Genomic DNA, 12,118 nt, shown 5'->3' with positions numbered 1-12,118 from the left:
AGGGGGAAAAGGGAAGGGAAGAAGGGGGAAAAGGGAAGGGAAGAAGGGGGAAAAGGGAAGGGAAGAGAAGAAGTAGAAAATTTAGAAGAGTAGAGATCTGCCATGAACACATGGAGGGGGGGCAGAGAATGGGGAGGAGGGGGAGGGAAGCAGAGAAAAAGCAAGAGAGAAACAAGAAAGCAAGGAGGGGGCAAGCAGCCCCTTTTATAGTGGGTCAGGCCTGTGGGGTGGAGCCTAACTGGCTGTTGCCAGGTAACTATGGAAGAGAGCTTAGACAGAATGCTAACAATTAATAAAATTACTATCTTAAGAAAGTGGTTCATCTTTATTAGAAAATTTTTTATATAAATAAAAGCTTATATTTATTTAAAAGAATAAGGCTGGGCTAGCCATTGATATGGGACACAACTCATGATATGTCGCTAGGTTTTAAAAGATGGTTCTAGAAGTGGAATAAGATAAACTATATAGTCTTGTGATAATATTTTCCCACAGGCACAGGTGAAACAAATACTCACAAACCAAACTACCTTCGCAAGACCCAAGTACATCAGATAAGAGACTGTAGTAGTGCCTGCCTTTAGTAAAACAAAATGAAAGGACATATTGAAACAATACAGGAGTGCCCTTATGCTTACTGAGCAAGCACTAAGATCTGAGTTCAAATCCAGAACTCACATAAAACAGCTCAGCATTGTGTGCATGGCAGTATCTCCTCACTCAGCAGGTGGAGTTGAGTAGATCTCTGCAACTTTCTAGCTAGCCAGTCTAGGCTGCTTGGTGAGCACCAGGCCAATGAGAAAACCTGTCTCAAAGACCAAGATGCACAGCTCTTGAGGAACGACAGACACTTCGTATTGAGAAGCACAGGAGAGCTTTCAGAGAGTTTAAAGCAGCTGTTTTAAGGAAAGATAACACATTTTCTACCAGCCCTGATTGATTGGAATTGTTAAAGGAATTTTTCAAAGCAAAAGAAACATTAGTGGACGAAAGACAACATGAGACCATCTAAAACGGTGGTTCTCAGCCTGTGGCTCGAGGCTCCTTTGGAGTCAAAAGACGTCCTCACAGGAGTCAAAAGACTCCCTTCACAGGGGTCACCTAAGACTATCAGAAAACACAGATATTTACAACTTATAACAGTAGCAAAATTGCAGTTGTGAAGTAGCAATGAAAATAATTTTATGGTTGGGAGGTCACCAGAATGTGAGGAACCGTACTCAAGGGTTGCAGCCTTAGGAAGGCTGAGAACCACTGCTCTAAAATTTACTGTTAAGAATAACTAACTACATAAGTAAAACTGAAACGCTGTGGCTTTGTAAGGACTGTGACCACTCCTGTCTTCAGTATAAAGATGAAAAGCAATTAAAAACCACAAACAGTGTAAGATGTTAAGAAGCAATAAGAAAGGTACAAAAATCCCAATGAGAGGAAGAAGATGCAGGTGTCAAGTTCTCCAGACACACTAGAAGAGGGCATCAGATCCCACTACAGATGGTTGTGAGCCACCGAGTGGTTGCTGGGAACTGAACTCAGGACCTCTGGAAGACTCAGGTCCTGAGTGGAACTCAGGACCTCTGGAAGAGCAGTCAGTGCCCTTAACCACTGAGCCATCTCTGCAGCCCAGATGTCAAGTTCTCTGTCTTCTCACCCTGTTGTTTCTTAGTCCTTGGCTCCAAGGTCATGCTGAGTCCCTGTCATTCTATGTCATTCTATGCAGGAGGCAGGTGGGTGAGGGAAGAATGTTCCAGTCAGATGGGGCATGTGTTCCGAGGTGCTACAGTACAGAGGGACGAAGAGGGACAAATGTGGACGGTGGCAACAAACTTCACATTTCAAAGAGCTGGACAGATTTGGAAAGTTTTCATCATAATGAAATAAGTGTTTAATGAGGTGAATGGCTTCATTTATTTAAGCATTTCTCAGTGTTTAAGAACATTGCACGGTATACTGTTAATATGTACAACTTAATAATTTTATGTGTTAACACTAAATTTAAAAATATTTGTGATATCAAAAAGCAGTTTCAGAAATAATGTGTATAGTTTCTTCTCATTTGTAAAACATTTGTGTTTAAATTAAAAGTCTGAAAAACTATATGCCATGTACAACTGCTTCTTTTTGAGACACCATCTCTCCATGAAGCCCATGGGGGCTGACTTTGAACTTACAGTGTCGTCCAGGATGGTCTACAAGTCATAAACCTCTTACCTCTGTCTTTCAAGTATTGAATTACAATCACCCATCAAACCAATATACTGACTTTTAACAGTTGTTATCTTTAAACATTTTTATATTTGTTTAGTTTATATGTGTGTGTGTGTGTGGGTGTTTCACTTGCATGTGTGTCCAGGCACCATGTGTGTACCTGGTACCTGAGGAAGTCAGAAGAGGGTGTCAGATTCCCTGAAACTGGAGATATGCACGGCTGTGAGTCACCATGTGGGCCCTGGGAACTGAACCTGGGTCTTCTGCAAGAGCAGTCAGTGCTCTGAACCACAAAGCCATCTCTTCAGCTGTTATCCTTGAGGGCAGATAGAACAAATATGATCATTCATTTTGTTTTTGACTATAATAGGTACATTTCTAAGCTGCTTGAAAAATATATTATTTGTATAATAACCAAACATAGGAAAGCTGTTTCCGTTTTAGAAAGAACAATACCTGTCCTCTGTGATACTCTGCTCCATGTAGCTGCTTTTGAACATGGCCAAAAGCTCCGCAGCTGCTGAAACAGGAAGAGGATATTGCCACCGGCCTCCTGCGCAGCCCCAACCCCAATAGCTGATAAATGCTGAGAATTTTTTATAGATTTAAATCAATCAATTGTTTTTTGAGTTCCTTTTCTGTGTCCAACAGTGAATTAATCTATAAAACATATATGACTCTCAAGATTCCTATTATGAAGCAAAAATAATTCAAGAGATTGGCTTTAAATAAGTCCAGTGTTACCTTTTCCTGTATCCCACAGAAGTCATAAGTAAATAAAGTAAGTGAATGGATGGATGAATGAATGAACAACGGGATACAATGTATCCTATAGTCAGACAGGATTCTTGTGGTGGGAGATAGCTGATTCATTTTAATCTTTGATTATCCATTGTAAAGATTTATTTCTTGCAAGTGAGTTAAAGGATAACAATTGGATTAAACATATTAGTGAGTATGGGGACCATAGACCTATATTTTCCATAAGAGTTTCTGTGCTCGTCACCATAATACATGTTTAACAATCATATCTAGCTTCAGCAAACTGACAGTTGTGGCCAATCCTTCTGCAAGTATGGCCTCTAAATCCCGTCCACAGTCAATATAGGTCAAGAAGTCTACATGAACTCCAAGAGCACACTGAAAGACAAGTTTAGAAGGAGTAGACTGTCCAGGGCATGCAAGAATGCACACACATGAACGATTAAAGAAGCCAAGAAGCTGGGACACACCCTTGAAAAAATCCTGGGTGTCCAATTTTGCAAATGTGCACATTTCTGGGGGTGAGTGTAAGACCCTGTTGAGAGTAAAGGGGTGTGGCGATTGCTAGGGCTGTGTGGGAAGGAGGCAGGGTAGGGCATCCAGTGGTGTTCCATTTGTAACTGTTTCCCAGAGCGAAGGAAGCTACTCCATCAGTGCAGGGGAAAGAGAAACAGCTGCCCTTTGAACACTGGCTGGTCAATGCCATAGATAGTTTTTAAACAAATACCGCAAATGCCAGCCCCACACAGTCATGTTCTAATAGTGCATTCGCAGCTCTGTGTCCTCTCTAAAAAGACACTTTAATCGTAACTGCATCCATGTGCAGCTTCCAAGTCTTCACTACTGCTTTAGCATCTGTCTGTCTTTAAGATGCTATGGAACCAGGTCAGTTATGTTCATAGAGGGCTATGTTTCTTGCAATGTTTGTTGAACATACATACACACATGCATACATGCATGCGTACATACATACATACATAATGCATACACACATATATACATACGTGACACATAGTCTCCAAACCCCAATCCAATCCACAAAGTTTTTCCTTGCCTTTCTCTTCTCACATCTGTGTGTTCCTCTACCCCAGAAAAATCCTGGTTCTGAAATACCAACACATCTGCTCATGTGTTTTAACTTCAGGAACATGGCCGCAGTAGTCCTCCTCAGAACAAACCGACCGAAAGCGTTCAAGGTACATTCTTTTGGCTACCTCCAATCAGGGGCTGAGGATAGTAGCTTTGGGTTCTTTTGGTTTGCTTTTTTTTTTCTTTAAGATATACGCAAAATATATTTGAGGAAGCTTCTAGAACGATGGAGTAGACATATTCACCCCACCCGGCTTTTTAAACTGGCAATATAGAAATTCCCTTTTATCATTTTAGTTTAATTAAAAGCACTGTGCTTCAAATATAAAACAAATACAGAGATAAAGAAAAGAGGACGTAACAGCCTCAGACTTCGAGACCTAAGAAGAGCTCACTCCTGAATTCCCATTGCTTCATTAGTTGCTGTTGCTGCTGCTGTTGCTGCTGCTGTTGCTGCTGCTGCTGGTGATGATGATGCTGGTGATGATGATGATGCTGGTGATGATGATGATGATGATGGGTTTGGGGCCTCAGATGTTCCAGCATTGAACTCAGTCATCCAATCCAGCAATAGCTACACAACAGATGACAACGATGACAGCGATCATCTAGCCCAACAGGGCAGGAGAGAAGCATTATTTGACAATAATTACTCTACTTCAGTCAGATACCACAGGGAAGAGGGCATCAACAGACCCATGCCTGCAAAAACCAAGGAAGAAACCAAGGTTTTTACCTCTACCAGGTTGTACAACGCCACCCTAACGCCTCTTCAATAACAACTTCATGTGAAATCTCAATTAGCGCAAAATAAAAATTATAATTTAGAAAAAACAAAAACAAAACCAAGGGCCAGAGAGGTAGCTCAGTGGATAAACCACTTGCTATACAAGGGTAAAGACTGGAGTTTGTGTCCCCAGCACACATGTCAAAGGTGATGGAAGGACTGCCTGCCTGTAATCTCAACATTTGAGACATGGAGACAGGATACCCCTGGGGGAAACTGGCCAGCTACCCTAGTAGAATTAGCAACCTCTGAGTTCAGTCTTGGTGAATAAAGTGGGGACTGCCAAGGAAGACATGCAATGGCAGTCTCTGCTAACCCCACAGCCATGCACATGTGCATACACATACATACATGCAAACATGTGTACCACATACATGCAAACACATGCACAGCCTGTAATTCCAGCACTAGGAAAGCCAAGGCAGGAGAATTGTAAGTCTCAGGCCAATCTAGGCTGCACAATGAGACCCTGCCTCAAAACACTAAAACCAAAATAAATAGATAAATAAATAAATAAATAAATAAATAAATAAATTACCTGTATTTTTTTTCTTCCTTCCTCCCTTTTAAGTATTATGTCTTCGAAATACAGGCAGTGCTTATTTATTCTGGTTTATATCTAGTATTAGTTTTTATTTACCCTTACGAGTTGTTTCTGTTTTGAGTTTCTAATGTGCTGTTTAGCATTAATAAGCTTCTGAAGGGGGAAAATGATAAGGACAGATTCTCAGAGGCGTAGCTGCCTTCCCCTCACCCTTGACCACGCCCTTCACGCAGCTCACCCTTCCCAAGACTCAGTGTTCCTTGTCGGTAACCTGTTCTTCTGCTTTCTCTTATACCTTCCCAGGACTCCTTTTACAAGTGCATGCAGACCCGTCCTACCGTATTTTATATCTCCCCATCCCTGCTCAGAAGCTGCGCTCTTTTAGATAGCTACATCAGTGATAGAAACGCCCCTTTCCAATCTATTTTCATGTAGCGATAGAGCCGGCAAGCCTCTGTGTATCAGCTCACGGGAGTCTTCTTCCAGCTTTAGAGTAGCAGAGGGTTCGTTCCGTTATGTTAATGTTCCAGGTTTTATTTTCAATTACTTTTCAATACTTGGAATTTAGGTAACATGTTCATTTTTTTTTCAATGACAAATGATACTGGAAAGTATTCATTTCGTGTATTGTATTTTGCTCAAGGCAGAGCTTGAAAATAAATTTCAAGAACTTCAATTGCTACAAGCATATGAAGTCTCCGTAGACACTCTCGGAGTGTTGCGCTTTGCATTTGTCCCCACAGGGCATAAGAGAATATAGCTGTATCTCAACAACACAATAAATTGTAAAGATTATGAATAGTTGCCAAGCACACAGAAGGGAAATAATATCCCAGGTTCATTTTCTCAGTACAGTGCATTTCCTGTACTAGTAGCAAGTTAAACTCAAAATATATTAATGCCGCCGGGCGGTGGTGGCGCACGCCTTTAATCCCAGCACTTGGGAGGCAGAGGCAGGCGGATTTCTGAGTTCGAGGCCAGCCTGGTCTACAGAGTGAGTTCCAGGACAGCCAGGGCTATACAGAGAAACCCTGTCTCGAAAAAAACAAACAAACAAAATATATATTAATGCCTTTAGACACATCTTCAAACTACCTGTGCCCCCCATCTTACCAACAGAAGTGTCTTTCTGCTCCATTTTAAAGATCTTTATGTATTAGAGAGATTGGTGGTTTGCGACCGTTTTGAAATACTCGTTCCAATCCAGTGTTTATCTTTTTGCTTATATGTTTTGCTATGTGAAAGCTGTTTCACCTCTATGTACAAACATCTCGATTTTTATCGCGTTGACATTTTGCGTTATATAAAGCGGCCTTATAAATCAAGTTCTAGAGAAAGCCTTACCTTCTGTTACATGCAGAGTTTCAGTTTGTGTAGTTAGGTCTCTGATGCATACTCATTCTATTCTTCTGCACACTGTGAGAACTTGACTAAATGTTACCTTTTTCCAAACGACTGGTAAATGATAAATGGTAGCATCATCATCATTTAACTAAAGCCCGCCACTGTCTCCAGTGAGTTCAGCTGTCTTCCTTACTGTGTACTAAATACCCACACGTTGCTGAAGCTATGTCTAGTCCTTCCTGATATCCTATTTTAGTATTTGTCTCCGTGCTCAGGATGAAGATCTTTCATTATAAAGCCAGGGTTAATATCTGGTAGAGATAGCCCCTTCCCCTGCTTTTCAGTGCTTGTTTGTTTTCTCCTTATGAACTTCAGTAATGCCTTCTCTAGACTAGTATTTTATTGTTTTTTTTCTAATATTTTATCAAGGTAATAGCTTTATTTTTATTGGATAGTTTATGTATTTACATTTCAAATGTTATCTCATGTCCTCATTTCCCCTCCAGATCCCCCTTCTCTCATCCCTACTCCCTCTGCTTCTAGGAGGATGCTCCCTCTCCCACCCACCCACTCCCACCTCACTCCCCTGGCATTCCCCTATACTGGCCATCGAGGCTTCGCAGGACCAAGGGCTTCTCCTCCTGTATTTTATTGTAACAGCTCAACCATGCAACTACAAAGACTACCAAGAGGCTTTGCAGTTATCCAGAGAAGAAGAGAAGTCTAGCTTAATCTAGCCTCTCTCTATGCCCATAAGGACGCCAGACGTGTCAGGAAAGAGGTCATCCTGAAATTGAGTCCCACAGCCCCAGCCATCCCTGTTGTCATCTAGATCATGTGGGTAAGCAATGAACAACTCAGCTGAGCTTTTTCTAAATTCCTCTCCCATAAAATCGTGTGCGAAATGGAATGCTGTTACATTAAGATTCTTAGGAAAAGAGGAAAATCTCTGTTCTCTGTGGGACTGTAAAGGACAGCTTAGCTTTCTAGAAAATCCTGTTTTGAAGACTGCACGGTTGGGCAGCTCACAGGCCCAGGGGTGGACTTAACCACTACCATTTTGCTAAATGGACATAGTATCAAACCGCTCTCTAATAGATTAGCAGAGCTCTCTGTCTTTGTGCAGCAGAAGTTCGTTAATTCAGAAACGCAAAATTGGTCAAAGTGCAGAGAAAAATATCAGCAGCGTGCTCACCCACAAAGGAGACATCTGTGTCCCACTTGCTCCCCAAGGCAACACAGGCTGGGACCTCACCATGGCCTCAGATGGCAGGGCAGGCTAGTCACATCAGGCTGTTCCTCTCCCACACGCATATTTCCAGTTCTGTCTCTCTTCACAGTTCTCAAACCATTCAGCTTCTCTTTCTCTCACATCTCTCTACCACAGACTTGGACATCACAGTGGTGCCCTCTGCAGACTGGCCACATAGCAGGCAGGCCTCTGTCTTCTGTCTTCTGTTTGCGTGACCACGCTGTGTGGCAGCAGGTGAGCCTTTGGTATTTTAAAAAGCAATTTGATGTCCATGATATGTTCCATCTGGTAGCCAACCCTCAAAACATAGGCCATAGGTGACCATAGTTGTATTTTATAAAGTTTGTTATTGTCATTTGAGAACAATGCATGGAGATACCATAGCACGAAGAGTGTACCGTTATGACTTAGACCTAACAAACATACAGTCCTGTAGATCTTGCTTTTTGAGATTGTTTTCTACCCCAGGAAGAACCACAGAGAGTATGCTAAGTAGCTCAGCTTTAGGAATATAACTCTTTACTACTGCCATGATGGTAAATGTTTGGGAAATCAGGTAAAACAAAACAGTAACACTTAACAGAGGGAGTGTTAAAATAATGAACGGCAACAACGGGAGAATACTGAATTATACTTAATCAGCGCATAGACGTGTTGTATTTTCTCCTAAGTCACGAGTGTTGTACCCTATGCCAATGCCAGGAAAGATGGCAATGCATCTTCACCTCACCTCTTTTGTTTTGCTTTGTTTTGTTTTGTTTATTTGACCACAGAAAGTCTGGCATCTACTACCCCAGTGTTTCCCAGAGGGCAAACAAAGAGCTTTCTGGACAGCATCTCAGGATGCTAGAGGAACTAACTGTGTGGTATGTATCTGGCGGTCTTTGCCCACGGCTGTAATCATGGTCCCAGGAGAGCCCATCTGTGGGGTGCTATGCCAGCTTGGGGGCTAGGGAGGGGTGAGAGAGTCTAAGTCAGACGGCCCCCTGACCTTTCAATGATCAATGTATTCATTCTGAAGTCCAAGCCAGAGTGTCTCAGGCTCATTGACCAGTGTGGGGAGTTTTACAAATGCATTCTCGAATATGAAGAGCCTGCTTACTAAGCCTTGAATTGGAGGGAAACGGACGGGGTGATCCTTCTTTTCCCTTCCCTTTCTTATTCTTCCTACTGAAAAGGCCTTTTCTTTGTCTTTTTTCTGTTTACCCATGGTCTTTCTGACACTTTAACAACATCTCTGTTCTAGTCCTACAGTAATCTCTGTTCCTCTCTTCCTGTCTCATACACATATCATTTAACATTGGAAATGACGAAGTAGTCACTAAATGCTCCAGAGCTATCACCTAGAGTCTTTTAATAATTTCATGGTTATTCAGTTAGAAAGTTTTGAGTTTAAGAGTTTATTTTCAACTTCTGTGGTAGCAATGAAATCTGAGTACCTGGAATCCTGGTACTCAGAAAACTGATGCAGGAAGATTGTGAGTTCCAGGTCATTCTGGGATTCAACAAAGAGAATTTGTCTCAAAAAATTAAACAAACAACAATAATAAAATGAGTTTTCTGCATTTATTTATTCAGAAAGACACTGGATGATACACCTGATTTTTTTTTTTTTTTGGATTCTGAATCTATAAAAATTCATAGTAAATTCCCCACCCGTGAGAAATTATTACCATTTTATTTATTTAAATCTTAATTTTACAATCTATTATGAATAAACATGTGTCAGTGAACTTGATCTGCTTTATTTCTTTCTTTAAAATTTTGTTCTCTGCATTACCTGCATCCTCTTTGGTTTTGTGGTGTGTTTGTGTGTTTGTGTGTGTGTGTGTGTGTGTGTGTATGTGTCCGAGTGTGTGTGTGTCTGTGCAGATGCGCATCTATACATGTGTGCAATGTGTGTGCATGCATGTGTGGTGCATGACCATGAGCTTAAGACACACATGACCATGAGAGTACATGTAGAGGTCAGATTTTGGCCTTACTCTCTTAAGATAGAATTTCTCAGTGAAATGAAAGCTCATCACTTTGGCTAGCTTGGCTGGCCAGCAAGCGTCAGGGCTCTACCTACCTCTGCTGGAGGTGCAGGCAAATTACAGGCATTTCCATAGTCCTGCCTAGCTTTCTACAGGCTGGGGCTCTAGATGCAGGAACTTGTGCTTGTACATCAATACTCCTCCTATAGAAGCATCTTCTTATCTTTCAATCTGTTTTTTTGAGACCCAAGTTCAGGGATTGAAAATTAATTTTTTTCTTTGAACTTTTGTAAATATTTTTTCAAATTCCAGGACACACCTGCTTGACTCTGTTCAGTGCTGTCTTTTTGAATATCTTAAGACTCTGGATATTTAAAGCTGGGGAGACAGCTTAGCAGTTGGGAGCCCTGGCTGCTCTTCCAGAGAACCAGAGTTCCAGTCCCAGCACCAACATGGTGGCTTACAACTGTTAACTCTAGTCCCAGGGATCTGATGCCCTCTTCTGGCCTCCATGGGCACTGCACAAACATTGAGCAGAGACATACATTCAGGCAAAAGAGTCATACATGTAAAATGAAAATAAATAAAATCTCAAAAAAAAAAGGGAATCTAGATATTTCAGTGTTTCATTTTATAGCACATGATAACAAAATAAAATGTCTTTTTCTGCCGGGCAGTGGTGGTGCATGCCTTTAATCCCAGCACATGGGAGGCAGAGGCAGGTGGATTTCTGAGTTCAAGGCCAGCCTGGTCTACAAGAGTGAGTTCCAGGACAGCCAGGATGGCACAGAGAAACCCTGTCTCAAACAAACAAACAAACAAACAAACAAAATACTTTTTCCCTAAATGTAAAATATTATAATCACTGCAAGGGAGAGGATGTAGTTTTAATCTGTGTGTGTGTGTGTATACATGTGCCATGGCGCATCTCTGGTGGACACAGAGCAACTGGGTTGAGTCAGTTCCCTCCTTCTGTCTTTACAGGGTCCCAGGGATCAAATTCCTCCCATCAGATTGTAATCCTCAGGCAGTAAGTACCATTACCTGCTGAACCGTCTTGCCTCATGATTATTTTGGGTTGGCACACCCGTTAGCTGTAGGTCATTTAGACTTGCTCAGCAGTGTCTCCATTAACACTATTAAGATATTGGTCGTATGTATTTCATGTTGACCAATCTGACTTTAGTCTTTCTTTCCTCCCTGAGAAAGCATACTCAAAAGACAGGACAGCAATGACATCACTGGGACACTTTACGCCTCCAGTGTGCATGCTTTTAAGGTATACAACTTACAGTGCTACGACTGGATTAGTTGCCACACACTTCATGTGCCAGTAGGAGGCCGAGGAATAGCACAGGGCTTTCTCTCAGCCCCATGACTCTACGTCCCCCGTAAGCTTTTCCTTGAAGGTCGGAAATCAACTCCCGGCTGGATTTGATTTTGAAGGAAATCGGTAACTTATCACATCTGGTGGCCCTATCCTCCTCTCTTGATGAATTTCTTTTATATAATTTGGGCACCCCTCTGTATCCACTGCTGGGCTCAGAAGTCTGTAACCCTCTCCCACAGTCATAGAATTGTTGATACGCTGTGAACGATTTAGCATTTGTCTGAACCATTTAAATACACGATGACAGCATTGAATGACAGAGTAGTAAAAAAATAAACAAATAAAATAGGTAAGTAAATAAATAAAAGTTTATTGACCTGTTAGTTTAAAATAAGTTAATCTAGCATCAACTGAAGTTAGACAAAGTTATTTATAAAAAGTGTTTTGAAGATCCTTAACAGTGAATAGTAAACTAAAAGCTTTAGATAATTAGACAATGCACTCAGTGGTGAGAGCACCAAGGATACCTGGAGAGGAGGGGGAGGGGAGGGGGAAGAGAAGGGAAGGGAGGGGAGAGGAAGGGGAGGTGTAGGACCCCGAAGGGCTGATGTGCCCTGGCTGCAACTTTCTGTGTGCTGCTGTCTGCCAAGTAACATTCTGCAGTTTTTCTAAGAACAAAACATCCTATTGAAGGTGTGATGCCCCGGGCAGGGACTTTCCACTATACAAACCATTGTCCCCCCAGTTGAGTTCCTGTTTGTGTTTTTCCCTTTCCGGTTTGGTGTATATATTGAACCTGCTCAGTAAAAGCCTCGGCATTCTCTCA

Source organism: Grammomys surdaster, unplaced genomic scaffold (genome assembly GCF_004785775.1).
Source record: "Grammomys surdaster isolate TR1022 unplaced genomic scaffold, NIH_TR_1.0 126531, whole genome shotgun sequence".
In the NCBI taxonomy this organism is placed as follows: Eukaryota; Metazoa; Chordata; class Mammalia; order Rodentia; family Muridae; genus Grammomys; species Grammomys surdaster.
Note: the sequence above shows the minus strand (reverse complement) of the source record.